This window comes from Fukomys damarensis, unplaced genomic scaffold (genome assembly GCF_012274545.1).
Source record: "Fukomys damarensis isolate Sample0158 unplaced genomic scaffold, DMR_v1.0_HiC HiC_scaffold_12, whole genome shotgun sequence".
Taxonomy (NCBI): domain Eukaryota; kingdom Metazoa; phylum Chordata; class Mammalia; order Rodentia; family Bathyergidae; genus Fukomys; species Fukomys damarensis.
The window spans coordinates 59,053,198-59,071,278 of record NW_022900924.1 but is presented as its reverse complement, the minus strand read 5'-3'; the positions used below and the strand labels follow the sequence as shown (position 1 = coordinate 59,071,278).

Below are 18,081 nucleotides of genomic sequence, written 5' to 3'. Positions count from 1 at the left end.
TGAGGCCTCCTTGGTGAATCAGTGGCCGGCTTCTTCCTGTCTCTGTCTTACTCTCCTGTGTGTCTTGGTGTGCAAATCACCCCTTGCTATAAAACAAGGTGTGTTGGTTTGGGGACCACATTATTTATAGAAATCACCCACCGTAAGAGAAGGTTCATAAAAGTTTTCATAAATTCGGGTGTAATGGTCATAAATCTTCCAAATTCAATATTAGTTGTAACTAGACAGATTAGGTTTCTCTCCTGTATGTGCACGTTAGTCTTGGGGTGTGTGTGTGGATGGGTATTCAACCTGCATGGAGTATGCAAACCAAAGTCCAAAGAGAGGACTTGTTTGTGTGACTCTGTTCATGCTGTAGGGTGCAGCTGAGGATGTGTGTGTGGGGGTGAGGCCTGGTGTGCTGGGCGGGATGGTGACCATGGGTATGGCTTGGTGGTAGAAGGGCAAAAGGGCTGGGTGGACGTGGCTTGTGGGTTGATGTGGAGTAGAGGTGGTCTGGAACAGGCTTTGGCACCATGTGCAGTTTCACATGGGGCTCTGAAAACACGGGAGGCTGCAGGATTGTGTGGGGACATGGTGTGGGGTATGGTGTATGTGTTTGAGGGCATGTGTGATGTCTGTAGCTTAGCTTAGCTTTTGTTTAGATTTTCTTTTGCTCTTTGTTTTGGCCTTTGTTTATGTCTTTGTTTGGCCTTTGTTTTGTTTTTGTTTCACTCTTTGTTTAAACTTTCTTTGGCTTTTGTTTGGTCTTTCTTTAGCCTTTTGTTAAACTTTGTGTGGCCTTTTTGTAGTCTTTGTGTGGCTTTTTGTTTTAAAGTGGATTTGGCTGAGGACCATCAAAAACACCTTGTGGAATGAAAACCCAGATACACAGCCTCTCCCTATATATTGCATGTGCTGAGGTGGCTTCAGCCCCTCAGGGCTCTGGGATAGTTGAGGAATCTGTGACACAGGACAACTGCGACTGAAGGTAGGCAGACTTGTGGTTTCCGCTTACTTTATGTGTTCTTCATCTTCAAGTGGGAACAGCACCCTGCTGTCTGGGCCGTTTCCTTATATACTAGCAGGGTTGGGCCATCAGAGAATGGAAGGAGCAAAGCCCAGGAAGGACAGCAGGTCTACTCCAGGGTGGACAGAGGCCCTCTTTGAACAACACTGTTCACTCTGGGCTCGCAGAGCACTCTGAACCCCAACTTGGACTTCCCCAGGTCCCTGTTGCTGCAGTGAGGTCAACGGTGCTACTGGCTTCTGTTTCCCCTCTTTCTTCTTTTATGTCTTTCATGACTTGAGAATGAATTCTTCTTCTTACCAGGGAAGGACTGCTTCCCTCTGTCCGTGACTGGATTTATCCGTGTGGTATGTTTGTGGGGGTGCAGCAAAGACCAGTGACCTTGAATGGAGAAACATGTGCATGCCTTGTCCTGCTGAGAATCTCTCACAGGGAATTTTCAGTTCTGTGGTTGACAGAAAAAGGAAAGAAAAGAGGATTCCCAGGGCAATAAAGTAATGAACATGGGTAGAATGCCAGCAAGAAAGCAGAGAAAGGATTTTTGATGTCAGTGAATAAAACAGGCAGGAAGAAAACAGACAGTAGCCAGATGTGCAATATGTTGTTTTGTTATTATGTAGAACAGCAAGGGAGTTTTTGGTGAATGAATTTCAAAACTTACTTCAGATTTATACCAGAGTTGCAAACAGAACAAAGAATTCTAGATATGCCAGCTTAACCGAATGTCAACATTTTGCCACATTAGCTTTATCATTATCATTCTAATCTACATATACATGCATATTATATTTTTTCTGAGCCACTTGAGATTAAATTGCACACATCATCAAAATCAGAAAATTAACCTTGAGAAAAATGCGATTATGTGGTCTAAAGGTACCTGGAGCTCATCAGTTAGTCAGGAGCCAGGCTGGGGTTGTGGGCTAACTTGAGCTGTCTCTTCGGAGTCCCTCAGTCTGTGACCTTACCTGAGGCTCTGTCATGGCCAGGACAGTGCAGAGGACTATAGGCTGGCTCTGTTGTTAAGTGTCCCCGATATCTAATTTATTTAATACAAGGATTTTAAATGAGTACCTAAGAACTTTGTACATGAAATCATGAAAAATTTTAAATCCAGAAATTTTATGGACCGCTCCAAGCACTCACCCAAAGTGTGTCAAGCTGCCTTCTGGTTCTGAAAGGCCACAGTGACCTCATCACGACTTTGATAGGCTTAGATTTATCATTCCTTTTCACATACAGCTATCTGTATCAGGGATGAGAAGCCCTAGCAGCCACTGTGGCTGGCCAGCGTGGGTTAGCAGCACGCTGACAGCGTGTGCTGAGGGAGGGGCCACGCCGAAGGGTGCCACATGCTACTGTTCCAGGGTGCCCTCCATGGCCCTGCACCCACATTCCAACATAGAACTCTCGCTCTGTGTGGTCTGGAAGCACAGTTCTGAGATTCCCTACAGTGTACCTGGAATCCTAGAACAAATATTCTCAAAAAAATCTGTGAGGAAAGAAGTATTATCCACATTCCACAGACAAGAAAACTGAGACCCAGAGATTAGGACATGATTACACACAGCCAAGCCAACGAATGGCATAACTCAGACCAAGATCTGTACCCACTGATTTTTGTGGACGATATGCATTATTGTTTACTAATATAAAAGATAGCTGCTGGGGATTTAGTTCAGTGGCACCTCACCCACCTCACAAGCACAAGGCCCTGAATTTGATACCTGGTACCAAAACCAAAACATAACAAAACAGAAAAAAAAAACCCCAACTTTATAAAAAGATGGCTGAAGATGAAACAATATTTTAAAAATAATTTTGTGCTCTGATTTGAATGCGGCATGGAGTCTTCACTGAATTTTGTGAAAGTTACTAAGACAGACTCTTTAGATACGTAGGTATAAAGCATTCATATTTTTTTCCTCAGAGAAAAACCTCAAAGTCATAAAAAAATCACATCATGGAATAGTTGATTACCATGCTATATGATCTTTGTATTGAGTGAACATATTGTGACTTTAGCAATCCCATTCCCCCTATGAGACAGATAAATGTTTTCTTTCCTAAAATTAGAATTAAATTGAAAGCCCAGGTCTCTGTATATGGTGCTATTTAAGGCCAAGGAACTCAGCTTCTAGGAAAATGTAGCATTAGCTAATGATCCTACCTTATCTTGCCATGGACATTATCCTGAAGTTTGATAAAGTATTTTAGACTTCAAGGATTATGTATCCCCATGACAAACCATTCTAGGGTAGGGTAGAAAATAAAGACAAGAACATTCCTTTCTTTTGCTCAGTCAAAAGAACAGGAGCCAGGACATGGAGGCATGGAAGGGTAGGAGAGTCCTATGGACAAGGGTTGATGTGCACCTGGCAACCCAGAAGTCTGTTGCACTGGCGCACTGGGATCAGGTGCTTTCATGTGGGCCCCAAGAGTAACTTCCCTTGGCTATAATAGAAACCACTGTGGCTTTTGTCACTCTTAAAAGGTTAGGTAGAAATGTGTGTCAGCTGGGCTCTGGGGGACTAAGAACCAGCCTGTCTAAGAAGTACCTGGGGTCTTGTTATGATTCAGATATAGTGGGGCCAACAGATAAAGAGACCAGTGTCACTGAAAATTGTTACTCACAATTCGCAGGAGGAGTGGGAACATGGGAAGGGCTACAGGCCATATGGGAGAATCCCAGGTTCCTTGGCTGGGAGTCCAGAGCCTTTGGGAAAGCACAGCTGGTGTTTTTGGTGGGGAAGAATGACAGAGGCGGAGTGAGGTGGCAGTTTGAGTGATTTCATGGGGCTCTGGGGTGGAGGTGCTATCCCAGGCTAACTGGTGTGTGGCCCTGGGTGATAAGGAAGGACAGAGGAATACTGGTTCAGCTTACGAGAGATCCATAAAGCAGGTGGTGGAAGAGTTGGGTTTGCATATGAAAGATGAACTCACTTGAGAGTTAGTTGCTTGCTGTCTTCTGACCAGCCCAGAGAAGCAGTCTCTTCCAGACCCCTGAGCCCCCAGATGCCACAGCACCCAAAATCCAGAACATAGAAGATGTAGCCAATCTACACACAGTCTTTGCATTTGGAGAGGGTTCGGTGTAATGAACAGAGAGGAGTATTTAGACTCTGGAACAGTAGTGTTTAATAGCCAGGGCATCTGGTACAGACAGATCTATGGGAATCATATGTATTTTTATGAATCCAAAAGTTGGAACATTGAAGAATGGATCTTCAGAGATCCACAGTAGTGGGTGTATTTGTTTCCTATTGCTGTGTAGAAAATTACCATAGATGGACTGTCTTGAAACTGTTTCTATTATTACCTCTCAGTTCTGAAGGTCAGAAGTCCAGCAGGCTTGGCATGCTGCTCTGCAGGGCGAGGTCCACCGGGAGGTGCAGCTGGTGCGCTCCTATCTGGAGCTCTGACAGCCAAGCCCACTCAAGTGTTTGGCTGACCTCATTCCTGGAGGTTGTTGGGCCTTTATCTTCCAGCTGGCACTGGTGGGCGGGGCTCTCCTCAGACTTAGAGCACTATTAGTCTCTTCTGCTGCTGTATTTCTCTGACTACTAGAGAAAGTGGTGGCTGTTAAGGTCTTGTGGGACCAACTATTGGGTCCATCCAAGCAATCCAGGAGAATTTCCCCATCTTAAGGTTCTTAGCATAAATGGTACCTGCAAAGTTTCTTTTGCTATATGATGTGACATATTCACAGGTTTCAGGGATGAGGCTTTGGACATTTATTGGGGGGTGTATTCTGCCTACTCCAGGGGGCTTAAAGTTAACACTAATGTGAATATTAAAGAAATTGTGAACTCATTTTCTATTTAAGGCTAGTGATATGGGCTTGTGCCAGTTACATGGAACTCTACCCCAGGGACTGTGTCCAGACGCCTGCCCAAGAGTACTGTCACTCCATGGAGTGTGGGCTGCACAGATGAGTGCCCGTATGTCCCAGCTCAAGGCTGCCCCTCTGTAATTTATTCATTTCTGCATATGGGAGGCAGTGGATCTGGTGACCTTGGGTTGGCCTTTACCTTACCTTACTAAGTATTTTGGTCACCTCTTACTCCTGTGATTCTGACCCAGAAGATACAGTCAGACATAGGTCTGGTCTTTCCCCCTCTCTCTCCTTTTATACTTTTTCTACCACTAGAGGATAGAATTTATCTAAAATTTATCTTTCTCTTACACAGGGACCTTTCAGATACCAGGGCCTCCTCTACATGATGGTACTGGCCTTTGTCTCTTCCCTGGGATTATGGTGATGACATGACAGAAAGTGACTAAAATTCTTTGCAAGACTTGTTACACTATTCTGACATCATTCGCAGTACACAGACACTGAGATTTTGTATTTCAAGGAGCACCACAGAAACGACAGAATTCCTAACCTAGGAGTTAAGTTCCAGAACCACCTCTGTAGCTTTTCAGTTAGACTTTTGACATGTTTATTTACCTCTTGGGATCACAGAATGCCAAAACTACATACCTATAGATGGTGTTTGGGTTTAAATGCTAGTTTTCAAAAACGGTGAATATTCATCAGTTCCACATTTAAATCTTTAGACAAAATGGATGAATGTTAGAATAATTTCAAGTTAAAACTCCATCATAAGACAATGAAAAATTTCAAAAATTCCACTGCATCTCCGGCTCTCATTTCATCATTCCAGTGTTCCCTCACTTGCTCCACACCCCACAGCCACAATGGCGTCTCAAGTACAACCACCCTGCTTAGGATCCACTCCAGTGGGTGACTCTCTCCACACAGGCCTTGATAGCAGCGATTTCCCATTCCCAGAACACCCTTCTCTGTGTTGCCCCAGCCCATGATCCAGGTCTCAGTTGAGCTAACCCCTTCCTGAGTTGCCACCCTGGACTCCGGTCAGGATTGAAGTAGGAGTCCCAACCCCCAGTTATTTAGTGCCATGAGTCTACTCTCAGATGTTACCCACTGTGTGTGTGTGTGTGTGTGTGTGTGTGTAAAAGGGGTTTCCCCTCAACTATGATCCCTCTGAAGGCAGTGATGTGTGTGCTCACTGTTTTATTGCCAGGGGCCAAGACTATCTGGCACACACCAGGCGTTGTACAGACATCTGTTAAAGGAACAGATTCCTGCGCAGTTTTTCTAAGACCCAATCCTGAGCCTACGCTCACTGCAGTTTTGTGTGTGATAGTCACAGGATTCCCCCCATTCCACAAGCTGATGAAGACTGTTTCTGAATATTTGTGTGTGAACCTTTTCTTAATATTCTGAGATTAGAAAAGTACTTTTTAAAATGTCACTAAGAGTCTGCGTGAAGACAGTTTAGGGATTATGTTTTACAATTTAACTTCACTGTATGGTCTAAAGCTCAATGGAGTTTGCACAGAAAGTGGGGATTCATGTGGGAGGTAGTTCACCAGTTAACCAAGGCAGGAGACCTGTGCTTAAAAATTTTAAATTCAACAAGTTTCTTCCATGAGACAGTAGCAAGACTTGCCCTCAGAGACATACCAAAAGTAGTCTTTACAATAGTTTCTTGCAAAATGTTCTCAATAATAAGCAGGTCAGTAACTTTAGCATAGAATTTTGTTTTATTGTAGTTTAAAAGCAAGGTATTAGAGGCCTAAAGTGGAAGGCTAACATTTTTAAGGGAGAAAGAGGCTTTATCGTGTCACATACTTGGAGCGGGATGGTAGCGTTAGAATCACACCTTTTACATCCTTCTACAGTCAGCAGCCAAGAAATGCGGAGTTCTTACGTCATGGGCGCTGAGGCTGAAGCCTGTGGCACGGAGTCTTAATGGGTCTCCCTCCTTCTTTCCCTCTGCTTCAAATCTGCATGTACTTCATCCCAAGTCTGAAGATGTATTGGTCTCAGAGGAAAGGGAAGGGCAGGGGAGAAAGAGAGAGAGAGAGGGGACAGAGAAGTGATGGTTTGTCTTCCTCTCCTTAAGCGAGCAGAGCAAGACTCGTGCTAATCCAAAGGCAAAAAGTGAAAAAGTAGGCAAGTAAATCATGAGTGGAAGAAAATCTATATGGTTCACGGGCACAGGTGCTCCTGCTGATTTTTTTTTTTTTTTATGGACAAGGGGCTAAGCTAATTCACCTATCCACTGAGAGGAAGCAAATACATCTGTGTCCCACACTTGAAACAAAACTGTACCTTGACAACGTCAACAGCAAACATTAATTACAGGGAAAGGAAGTGATGGCCACAGTACACCCAGTCTGTTTTCTGAGACTAGGAAATGCAGAGGCTGGATACCAGAACTGACACATGCTGCAGATCTCCTCAGGCTTCAGCCTCCTGGAAGACAAGGCTGCGATAGGACATCACCTTCTGGGATGGTCCCCATTTCTCCAAGATAACCTGGTTTCTAATAAAGCCACTGAATCCTTAAGTGAATGAAAGCTGCTAAGGAACAGACCTTGGTTTGATAAATCAGGGACTTCAGAAACACAACGCCGTCTGAAGTAGTAGAGGATACAGAAGAGCTGTATGTTTTCTTTATGTTTCTATATTATGCAAAACTATATGGAGCTTTTCTGTAACATTGCAGTTTCCAAACAGCTTCACATGGAATAAGCCTGGTGCTCACCAATACTTTTAACTGATGTTAATCGGTTGCCAACACATAATTGTCTCAGTGCTAACATGATGCTAATTAGAGTAAGTCAAAGATTCCTGAGTTACATTTAGATGTCTATTCTAGATTCTTATAAAGTTTGTGTCACATTTTGTTCATTGATTGATTCATTCATTGATTCATTCAAAAAATATTGACTGTCAGTCAAATATTGACTGACAGTGTCAGCACTGGGTTATCACTTGGAGATAAAATGTTGGACAAAGCACACAGTTTAGTTGTGGTGAAAAAGAATCATGCAGCATGACCAACAAAAATAAAAGCAAAGGAGAAAAGACAGGAAGCTATAAGACTGTGTAATAAGGATGTTTGAAGGTTAATCTAAACTGAGTGGCTAGGAAAGTTTCCTCTGAAAGAGACATGTCTGACCTGAAATCTATCCTCAAGTAGGCATTACACAAGAAAAGGAGAAGGGCGTGTCACCAGCAAATGCCGAGGAGGGTAGAGCCACGCTGCCCTGGTTCTGTCGAATACAGCCAGGCTGAGCCGAGCACTCTGTCCCCCATCGATGCCCTTATCCTTACTTTGCTGCTTTTCAGAGTCCTCCAAACCTGAAACTTCACAGCTTACGTATGTTATGTGTAATGAAAGCATATGATACCAGCTTAAGTGAAATAGACTCATGTCATATCTATCACCCAAATTGCATATATCGTTTCCTTAGAAGCCATGTTTGCCCAATTGCTTCTCCCTCTCCATGAAGTTTTAATTCTACAGATTTACTGAGTATTGTTTATGCATTGTACCATAAAAAAGAATTTTTTTGTCTTCTCCACTCCCCACTTTTTATTGCCATGGGGTGATATTCGCTCATTGAAAATATGTGTTGAATATTCTTTACCCAACATCTTTTGATGTTAATATTTTATGTAACTAGCCAGGTATGGTGGTCACACTCCTAGTTTCAGCACTTGGGAGGCTGAAGCAGGAGGATTGCCTTGAGTTCAAGGCCAATCTGGTATATATAATGAGTTCATGCCCAGCCCAAACTGCAGACTGAGACCCTGTCTCAAAGAACAAAACAAAAATTGATGTAACTTTGTAATACAATTAGTAAATTAGCACTGTTACTGCATTATTAATTAACTACATACTTTATTAGTATTTCATAAGTTTTGTCCCTGTAGTTCCTTTTCTGTGTCAGGATCTAATCTAAAATCCCACATTACATTTAAGTGTCAGGTCTCCTTAATTTCTCTTATCTGTGACAGTTCTTCAGACTTTTCTTTTATGATCTTGAGACTTTAAGAAGCCTGGTAAGTTACTTGTGAAGCGCCTTTGCTCTTGAACTTTCCTGGTGTTGTATCAGATCATCGAGGTGGCGTTCTGTCCCAGGGTGAAGTGTCTTATCTCTGGGGAGGTTAACCTGGGTCACTGGGTGAAAGCGTATTCTTCAGATTTCTGCACTACAAAATTACTTTAGCTAACAAATATTTCTTTGGGGAAAGAGATATTTGAAGACTACAAATACTGTTTTTCCTTAAACTTTCACCTATGCGTTTTAGCATTCGGTAGAGAACGTTGCTTGCAGGAATAATTACTGTGTTATAATAGTGATTTTGTATTTTTCTTATTGCATATACATAGTTGGAAGAACATTTCTCTGTCTCTCTATTCAGTTATTATTTACATCAGTACCAAACCAGTGATATTTATGTTTCTTTCTTTTTTGTGGGGGGGTTTTGAGGCAGGGTCTCACTATGTAGTTGAGACAGATCTGGAACTCACCATGTAGCCCAGGCTGGTCTCGAACATACAGTGATCCTCCTGCCTCAGCCTCCCGAGTGCTGGGATTGCAGGCATGCGCCACCATGCCCAGCTTTTCTTTTTTCTATGGTACTGGGAAATGAACCTAGGGCCTGCACACCAAGCTACATTGTTAGCCTTTGTTTGTTCATTCATTTGTTTACTTACTCATTTATTGTTTTGAAGAGGGGGGGTCTTGCTGAGTCATGAAGTTGCCCAGACTGGGCTCCAACTTGTGAGCATCTTGCTTCAGCCTCCCAGAGTACTGAGGTTACAGATCTGTGACTTCAGGTCCAGCTCTGAGTTTATTCTCTAGTTTATAATCCAATATAATAGGTGTGAGATTTACAAGTGAGTTCTGTTCCAGGAGAATGTTCGTAAACTGAATTCATTCATAAGTTGGACAAAGTGAGTCTTACACACTTTTGATGCAAATATACAATGTATATTGCTTTGTGCTCACTTCACCACTGCTTTCTGTCTTGTTTGAGCATTGTCCTACTGGCCCTGTTCCACTGTGTAGGAAGCAGTGCGACCCTGACAGTGGCCAGCGGACGTGTGAGCTACATCTGGGATTTGTTCGCATTTACCAATGTTCCTAGTGTGAGATCAGTTTGCACCTGTGAAAGTTTCCAAGTGGAATGTGCCTAATCCAGGGAGTTCCAGTATTGCGTCATTGCTCCAATGGTTTTGGTCATGGGGAACTCTGCTGGATTCACTCTTGTGTTCGAAACCTCACTGAAGACTTTCTAACATTAGAGTGTACTCTTTGATCAGCTTGGGTTTTCTCTGTCTCAGCTTAAACTAACCATTTTTTTAATGAGCTATGAATCCTTTTATTAGAGAGCTTACTGGTCCAACTTAGTATGCATATGGTATTTGGAAACCAAAATGTGAATATTAGGTATATTCATTGCTACTGGGATGTCTCTTCTTCTAAGTTCTCTCATGGCCAGAACTAGAAAATAAATGGGTGTATACTAACCTACATATCACACACTCACACTCACACACACACTTTTTTTTTTTTGAGGCAGGGTCTCACTATGTAGTTGACACTGACCTGGAACTCACTATGTAGCCCAGGCTGGTTTTGAACTCACAGTGATCCTCCTGCCTCAGCCTCCCGAGTGCTGGGATTACAGGAGTGTGCCACCACACCCGGCCTGACACACCTATATTAAGTCTTAAATTTTCTGACTCCAGTCCAACACAAGATTCATCCTAACCTTCCTCTTGTTCTTATTCATAACTTTATTCTTTGATAGTAAGAACCTTGAGAGATTTTCCTTATCTATAATACATTACTTTTTTTTTTTTTTGCTCAATCCACTATTGCAGGATTATCTACACTTTCAATGTGGTTATATGGATAATTTCATTTTGCTCACTAATCACCGTCATGTATCACCATCTACTTTCCATCTTAGGTTTCTGCCCATTCCCTACACCTTGATTGATTTTTTTTATTAAAAATTTTCTATGAGACAGGGCCTTGCTGTGTAGTTCAGGAGGCAATCCTCCTGCTTCAGCCTCCCAAGTACTGGGACTATATGCACCACCATGTCTAGCTGCTGTTTTTTTTTTATATTATTATTATTCTTTGTTAAAATTCCTCATCTTCACACCCCTTATGTGGATATTTAGTTTTTTTAGCAGGTCAGTAATGATAATCTCTGGATCTTCTTCCACTGACCATTTTTAAAATCTTGGTTTTTTTAATATACTTTTGTCTCTTTAAGTGTCTGGTGTTTTGTTTTTGGTTTTTTTTTTAATGTAGATAATAGATTGTAGAGGTTCTGAGTTCTGTTAGATTACTGGAGGCAATAGGAACCTTCATGGTTGGTGTTAGCCCTGTGATGACTGGCTTGTCATTTCTAGCAGTGGTTTTTACCCAAGGGTGAGGTTTTCTGGGGTCTCAATTAAAAGGTTGGGACATTCACCAAGGTCTTACAATATTTTCTAATAATATGTTATCCCATATAACTCTCAATTTTCAGCCTCTTCAGAGATTTTTATTCTTTGACTTCCCACAATATGAACCTGCAGTTAGTTGCACAACTTGGGATTTGGCTAAAAGAAAGTGTGTATATTATTCCCAGTTTCTGTTACTCTCTCCTCTGCTCTCCTCTGGATCTCTTCAGTATTAGTACCTAATGCTTTTGTGTGTGCGGAGAGTGGGTGGTACTGGGGATTGAGTCCAGGGCCTTCACACTCAGTTATATACACAGCTCTACTTTAATTTTTTATTTTGATGCAGGGTCTCACAAAGTCACTCAATTTCTCATGCGGGGCTTAAACTTGCAACCCTCTTGCTGAAATTAAAAGTGCTGGAATTAAAGGCAGGTCCCACCATTCTGAACATAGTTTTTCCTAATTCTTTTTTTTTTTTTTTTTGGAGACAAAATCTTGCTATGCAGTTCAGGCTGGCGTTTAACTCAATATGTAGCCCAGTCTGGCCTCAAACTCATGGCAATCCTCCTGCTTCAGCCCCTCAAGGGCTGGAATTGCAACACCCAGCCAGTATCTCCTAACTCTTATATCCGATGCCCTCTCTCCTTTGGCTTTCTCACTGGAGAGAGTTTTTAAAATATCTTTAGAGAGAGAAACTGAACAAATGTGGGGTTTACCTCCTTTGCTTTCTTCCTCTCGAGGTTTATAGCTATGCAATGTTCCACATTCAGTGCTTGAAAATCATTTTTTAAAACTTCACTATTGCATATTAATTCTACAGAGTAAAGGGCTTTGTGTTTGGCATCCTGTATATGTATGTGACACCTCTGATCCATCCTTTATTTCTCTCTCTCTGCTCCCTCTCCCAGCCCCTTGCTCTTCTCTATCTTCCTTCTACTTTCCAGTCATCTGCCTTTTTCTTTTCTCCCCAGGTTCCCTAGATGAGAGAAAAGTCTGACATTTTACTTTCTGAGACTGGCTTATTTTTTAAAAAATGATGACCTCCGATTTCATTTATTTTCCTGCTGAGAAAATAGGGCTGGGGATTTAGCTCAGTGGCACCATGCCTGCCTTGTAAGAGCAAGGTCCTGAGTTCAATTCCCAGCACCAAAAAACAAACAAACAAATAAACAAAAAAGAGAAAATAATTCTGTTGTGTAGTTTGTCCAGTTTTGTTGTTTTCAGTGGGAGCATGAATTCAATAACTATAGTAAGCAATACTGAATTTTGTTCAATAAGAAAGCTCACAGAATCAGAATTTCAGTCATTCTTTAAGCAGATGAAAAAAGAGGAACCTGTTAGTAAACCTTAATTTCAGAACTCTTCAAAGATTTTTTTTTTCCTTTTTTGGCCACAAGATCTCACTATGTAGTCCAGGCTGGCCTTGAACTCACTATGTGCCCCAGACTGTCCTCAAACTCACAATGCTCCTCCTGCCTCAGCCTCCAGACTGCTGGGTACAGGTGTGCACCACCCTGCCCAGCTCTTCAAAGATTTATAATAGTTACACAGAGTTGCCAATTACTTCATATTGCTAGAATAACAAATTATCTACTAAGACAACCAATCAGAATTACAGATTTCTTTTGGGGGTTATTTTTGTGTTCAGAATTTTCATAATCTTATAAGACCCCTTTTTTGGGATGAAATTTCCAAGATCTGATATTATCAAGAAAGAGTGGGAGAAACAGTTATAAATAATCACATAAATCTCTATATTGCATAGGAAAACAAGACTACTATCCTTAAAACTTGTATTTCTCTTATCAGAATTTTAAGGGAAGAGGGAGTTCTTTTAACTCCTTTCTTGGGATGATTCATGTGATTGTGACTATTTGAATTTTCAGAGTCAGGATGGAATTTCATTCACTAGCATTATAAGCAAAATTCAGGCTTGTGGAGCTCAAATTTACCAGGAGAAATGGAAAAAAAGGATGAAAGACAGTTTATTTAATGACAGTAAATTAATGGGCCATGTGACATTGTTTTCTTCTATAATATTTAGGTGACTTTAAGAAGTATACATGAGACTTTGTGACTGTGCCCCCTGAAGACAGCATTCAAAGCACTAATTAACCAGAACACATCTACTGCTTCATTTTTAGGAAAAAAGAAGCAAATGATACCAAGACAAGCTCATGACTGAGATCTAATCATCAGATGTGTACGGATAAAAACACAGGTACAAATCAATCTCTTGTACCCTTTTGGGTCTTCCTCGAATTTGTTGCATAATGAACGCTAGTATTCAGAATGCCACACTAGAATGTAGAGGCAGCAGAAGACTGAGCAATCCAATGGTCAATAAGCATTAAACACTTTTTAAGTATGGTCCGGTGTTGCATGCATTCTTGATCTTGGGAGCAGAAATATGAAACAATAACAACAAAAAAACTCGAAACCAAACTTCTGTCAGAGAGACTGCGATCCCAGCCAGTATCTGTCTGTGTTTGTCAAACCCGTGCACCATGCACAGTGGAGCAGCTGCTCCACGAAAGAAAACTTCTCCCTGTGCACTCAGATTCTATTAGGAGGCTCCTCCCATCCAGCCTCAGTGGGATCTCACCCCTCTTCCAAGTGCAAAGCTTCTTTGCTTGTCTCTCCAGTGGGCCATTTATACCCAAGTAGCTCCAGGTGTGAGCATGGGTCAGGGTCCTCCCCACTGCACCTTTGGGGTGCTGCTCCTTCACTTTCTGAAGCATTCATTACATCCCTGTGGCAGCCTGTACCTGCTTTCTCAGTCACTGCTCCTGCGTCACTAATGGCTTGGTTACAGGATTGCCAGCTCTCTTTCCAGTCCAACTCCATCCACCAGTTAGATAAACTTTAATAGTTATTTGCATTGGCTATTAGGCCCTCCAGGGAATCACCCACTCTGTCTCATCCATCTGTTGTCATCCTGTGGTCCTTGTGAAGTCCCGCATCGGTCAGTACTGCATCAGGCATCTAGCGTCTCACTCCACTGCCCTTTCTTCCAACTGCTGTTAGTTATCCCACTACAACCCTTCTTCAGCAGGTGCTGTTAGCTGGCTTGTCCTTCCACCTCTCATGGTTCACGAATCCAAGCACCTATCCATCCATCGGTGATTCTTTTATATCTTCTATTTTCTTTGTATTACTGATAGAATCTAAGATCCATCATTTCAATTACTCTCTTGCAAATTCACAGCAAATCTCAACTCTGGAACACAGAGGCATGTGTGACCACTATAATGGCCAGTGAGCTCTCCTAGGGCCCCAAACTGCTCAGTAACTTGGTCTCCACATTTCTAGAAAATCTCTTTTTAAGTTCATTCTATTCTCAAGTCTCTACCTCTCTGTTCTCAGCTAATACTCTTGTTTTCAGTTTCACTAGAAAGATGGAGACTGGTAGACAGAAACTTCATTCAGCCAACTAACTGTTTCCTTCTTTTAACAGAGGCCAACCATTACACATGTCCTTTACATTCTCTCCTCTCAGGTTTTTCACAAGAATATCATTTCCTACCTTTCTGATTTTATTTCAGTTTCTTCACTTGTACGTGCCCTCACATGTTTTATTATGCCAAACCAAGCAGTCATCCTACTCCAGCTACACACTTTCCCAGCACCACCCTCTCCTCCCTCAACTCTTATACTTCTGGCCTGAGTTGCTTCTAGTTTCCTTCCTAACTTTCTGGCTGCTATTCCTTCCACAACCCCTCAGAACTAGCTTCTGTTTCAACCACTCTGTGGGAACGATCTTTGCTAAAGTTATGGATTATTTTCATGCCACATAATCAAATGTACTCTGAGAGTGCTAAAATCACACCACCTCTCAGGATCATCAATAAAGCTGACCACTTCCTGTTTGAAACACTTTTGTGCTTTGGCGCCCATGATACACATGCTCCTAGTTTCCCGCCCACAGCTCTGACACTTTTGTTTATCTTTTCCGTTAGCTCCTCTTCTACCTGAGGGGCAGACCCAGAGTGCCTCAAGGCTCAGCCATGGCCCTTCACACTTTGTGTCCTCCTGCCCCCCACTTACACTCCAGCCAGGCTTCTCGGAACTGTCCACGTGACATCTTGCTTTCAAACACCTCAGCTGAGCCTTTGCTCCCCAGCCTGTAGAAAACTATGGGGTTGACATAAATCCATGCATTCATAAACCAAACTAGGTATTATATAGTTTTAGATATAAGAAAATAAAGGATGTCATGTTGCTAAAATTTAGATTACATGCTGCTCATATGCTTATCTGGTTCCACTATAATAACAGAGGCTTTTACTCCAAAAATATTTACTAAATATATTGTCTGTGTGCTCACAATGCCAGTTTTGGGTCATATCTGCTCTTTCCTGGAATAGCTAGAGTCAGGCAGATCTTTTCACTAGAAAGGGTTCTTCCTCAGCTCTTCCTATGGCTCCCTGCGGGCAGCATGGTCCTCGGGCCACCTTGGTTTGTCTTTGTTGCCTAAAACTAAGCAATGCAAGATGGGCACTTAATATGGCTTTGTTTTGCGTCCCCAAAGGGTGATTGTTTCCACAATACTTAGAACTCTATTATTCTGTTCTTTTTTCATAGTCTCAGTAGGTCCCCAAGTCAGTATTGAGTTTCAGCATCTTGTTGCTCTAGAAAAGCACCTAGATTCAAAATAAATATTTGCATGTAATTTTCCATTACCTGGCACTGATTTGTCACCAGTGATCTACTGTTCAATTTCCATTGTACTAATTTACAAGCATAATAATTGCCACAAAATCAAATAGATAAACCTGGACAAACAGAAAAAGATATCAAGGACAGCATGGAATAGTTACAACCAATGTTTTCCTCCTACATTTTCTTTCTTTTTTTTTTTTTTTCTGCTGTGGACTGATTAACTCAGAAAGCACTGACTCTATGGTATGAATCTACTCTCAGAGGAAGGCATTAATCTGGCCTGAGAGAAGATTACCTAGATTTTAAGAACTACTAAAGATCTCTAGGGAGCTGGAAGGAGTGTATAATGAATTACTCTGCAGGGAAAATTGATGGTTTTTCTCACAGCAAAAATGTTGAGGCTGAGCAGCTTTTGGAGACTGCGGTTAGGGCTATGTGAAAGTGAGCCCACACACGCAGTGGTACCTTTGAGCCCCTCGTTATGACTCCAAAATAGTCTTCTACAAGGAATTGTGTGCATTCCTCCGGCAGAGGTGACGGGGCTTCTCCCGCAATCTGGAGCTCACTGGCCTCTGATGGCTCCTGGTACCAGATCTGAATGACACTCAGTGTTTATTGAATGCGTGCACCTCCCTGGGGCCCAGCTCCCCTGATTTCTGCCTTGCTGGCATCAGTTTTTCCTTTCTGAGTGGGCATGAACAGTACTTCCTCGATATTGTTTCCCTTTCTAAGTATTGCAGTTAAGTAGATCTGTGAAGGACTACTAGCTATGAAGGAGTCCTCTTTTTTTATTATTTTCTTGTTTTCTAGTTCTTGATTTATAGTTTAATTTAAACATCTTGATTACTAAAACCTTGTACTTTTGTATGTTAAAATATTTTCTTCTGTGCCAGCACAGGTCTCTTAATTTGTAAGGTTAAATTTTGCATAAAATTATTATTTTGTTCTATAAAATAGACTTTATTGTTTGCTTTTCTCCTCTTCATTTTGCCGTGTTAGATGGAGCATGGCACCAGAGTTAAGAATTCAATGGGGTTCCTCTCAGTTGGGATCCTGGGGCCCTGTTCCCTAGCTTTCTATGCTCAGGGAGTTATTTGACTTGTCTGTGTCTCTCACTTGGGAAATGGGCCTATTGTGAGATCACAAGGGTGAAAAGAGTTGAGTGCATAGCCCTTTGAATGGTGCTGACTTCTGTCTCATGCTGTATGTTTGCCATTATCATTAGTACTCGGACCTTTGATCTAATTTCATGATGTCTTTTAAGTCGTGCATCATTTCCCATTTTAAAAAATGATCCTTATGTTATGAGCCATGTCACTGTACAGGTACCGATTTACTTCTGGACTTTATCTTGTGCTGTTGATCTGCTGGTCCTTTTCTCAGTCACTGTGCTCCTTGTTTTAATCAGTGTGGTTTATGGTGAGTGGTAGAGCTTGGTGGGACAAGATTTTCTCACTCAAAACGGTCTTGACAGTCTCAGCCCCCACATTCCATAAGAGCCCGTGGAATCGTCTCGTCAATTACGTGAAAATCTGATATTGATGGGAATCACACCAGATCTGCAGATTTAGTTGGAGCGATCCAGCACACTTATGGTAATGGAATCCCTTGGTCAGGAATCTGCATGCTATAGTTTGGGTATGGAGTGCCCATTCCATTGGGTGTTTCAGCATTCAAAAAGTTGTAAATTTCCTCGTGAAAGTTTTGCATTTCTTTCATCTGATATCTTTTTTTGGGGTGGTAGTGGCTGATTTCAAGTGCAATGTTGTGTAGTACTGGTGATAAGCGGCCTCTGTGTTGTCTGATTTGGATGGAGAGTTCCTGAGATTTCACCAACAGAGGACATTCCTTTCTCTATGCTAAGAATATTTGGTATGACTGGCTATTGAATTTCATTGTGTGTTTTCTTAGCATTTATTGTTGATTCTTCCCTTTTCTATTTCATTTTTTCTCTTTTATCTGTTACTAAGATAATTTATATTTTTGGGCTTTTCAAATTTAAACCATTCTGAAATTTATATCTTATTTAGTTTGTATTATAAAGCACTTCATCTATTAGATTGGCAAAAGTCTAAGGGTTTTTTGGGTTTGTTTTTGGTTTTTTTTTTTTTTTTTTTTTTT

At 41.7% G+C, this 18,081-nt stretch overlaps 1 protein-coding gene across 1 annotated transcript in view; it reads left to right on the top strand.

Annotated features, from left to right (window-relative positions):
- Positions 1-869: 869 nt before the first annotated feature.
- Mobp (myelin associated oligodendrocyte basic protein) overlaps positions 870-18,081 on the top strand; it is a gene marked incomplete at its 3' end in the record, with an annotated part of 31,127 nt that continues 13,915 nt past the window's right edge. Inside the window, exons 1-2 of the mRNA XM_010624594.2 lie at positions 870-970; positions 13,443-13,519. The remainder of the gene's footprint in view (positions 971-13,442; positions 13,520-18,081) is intronic.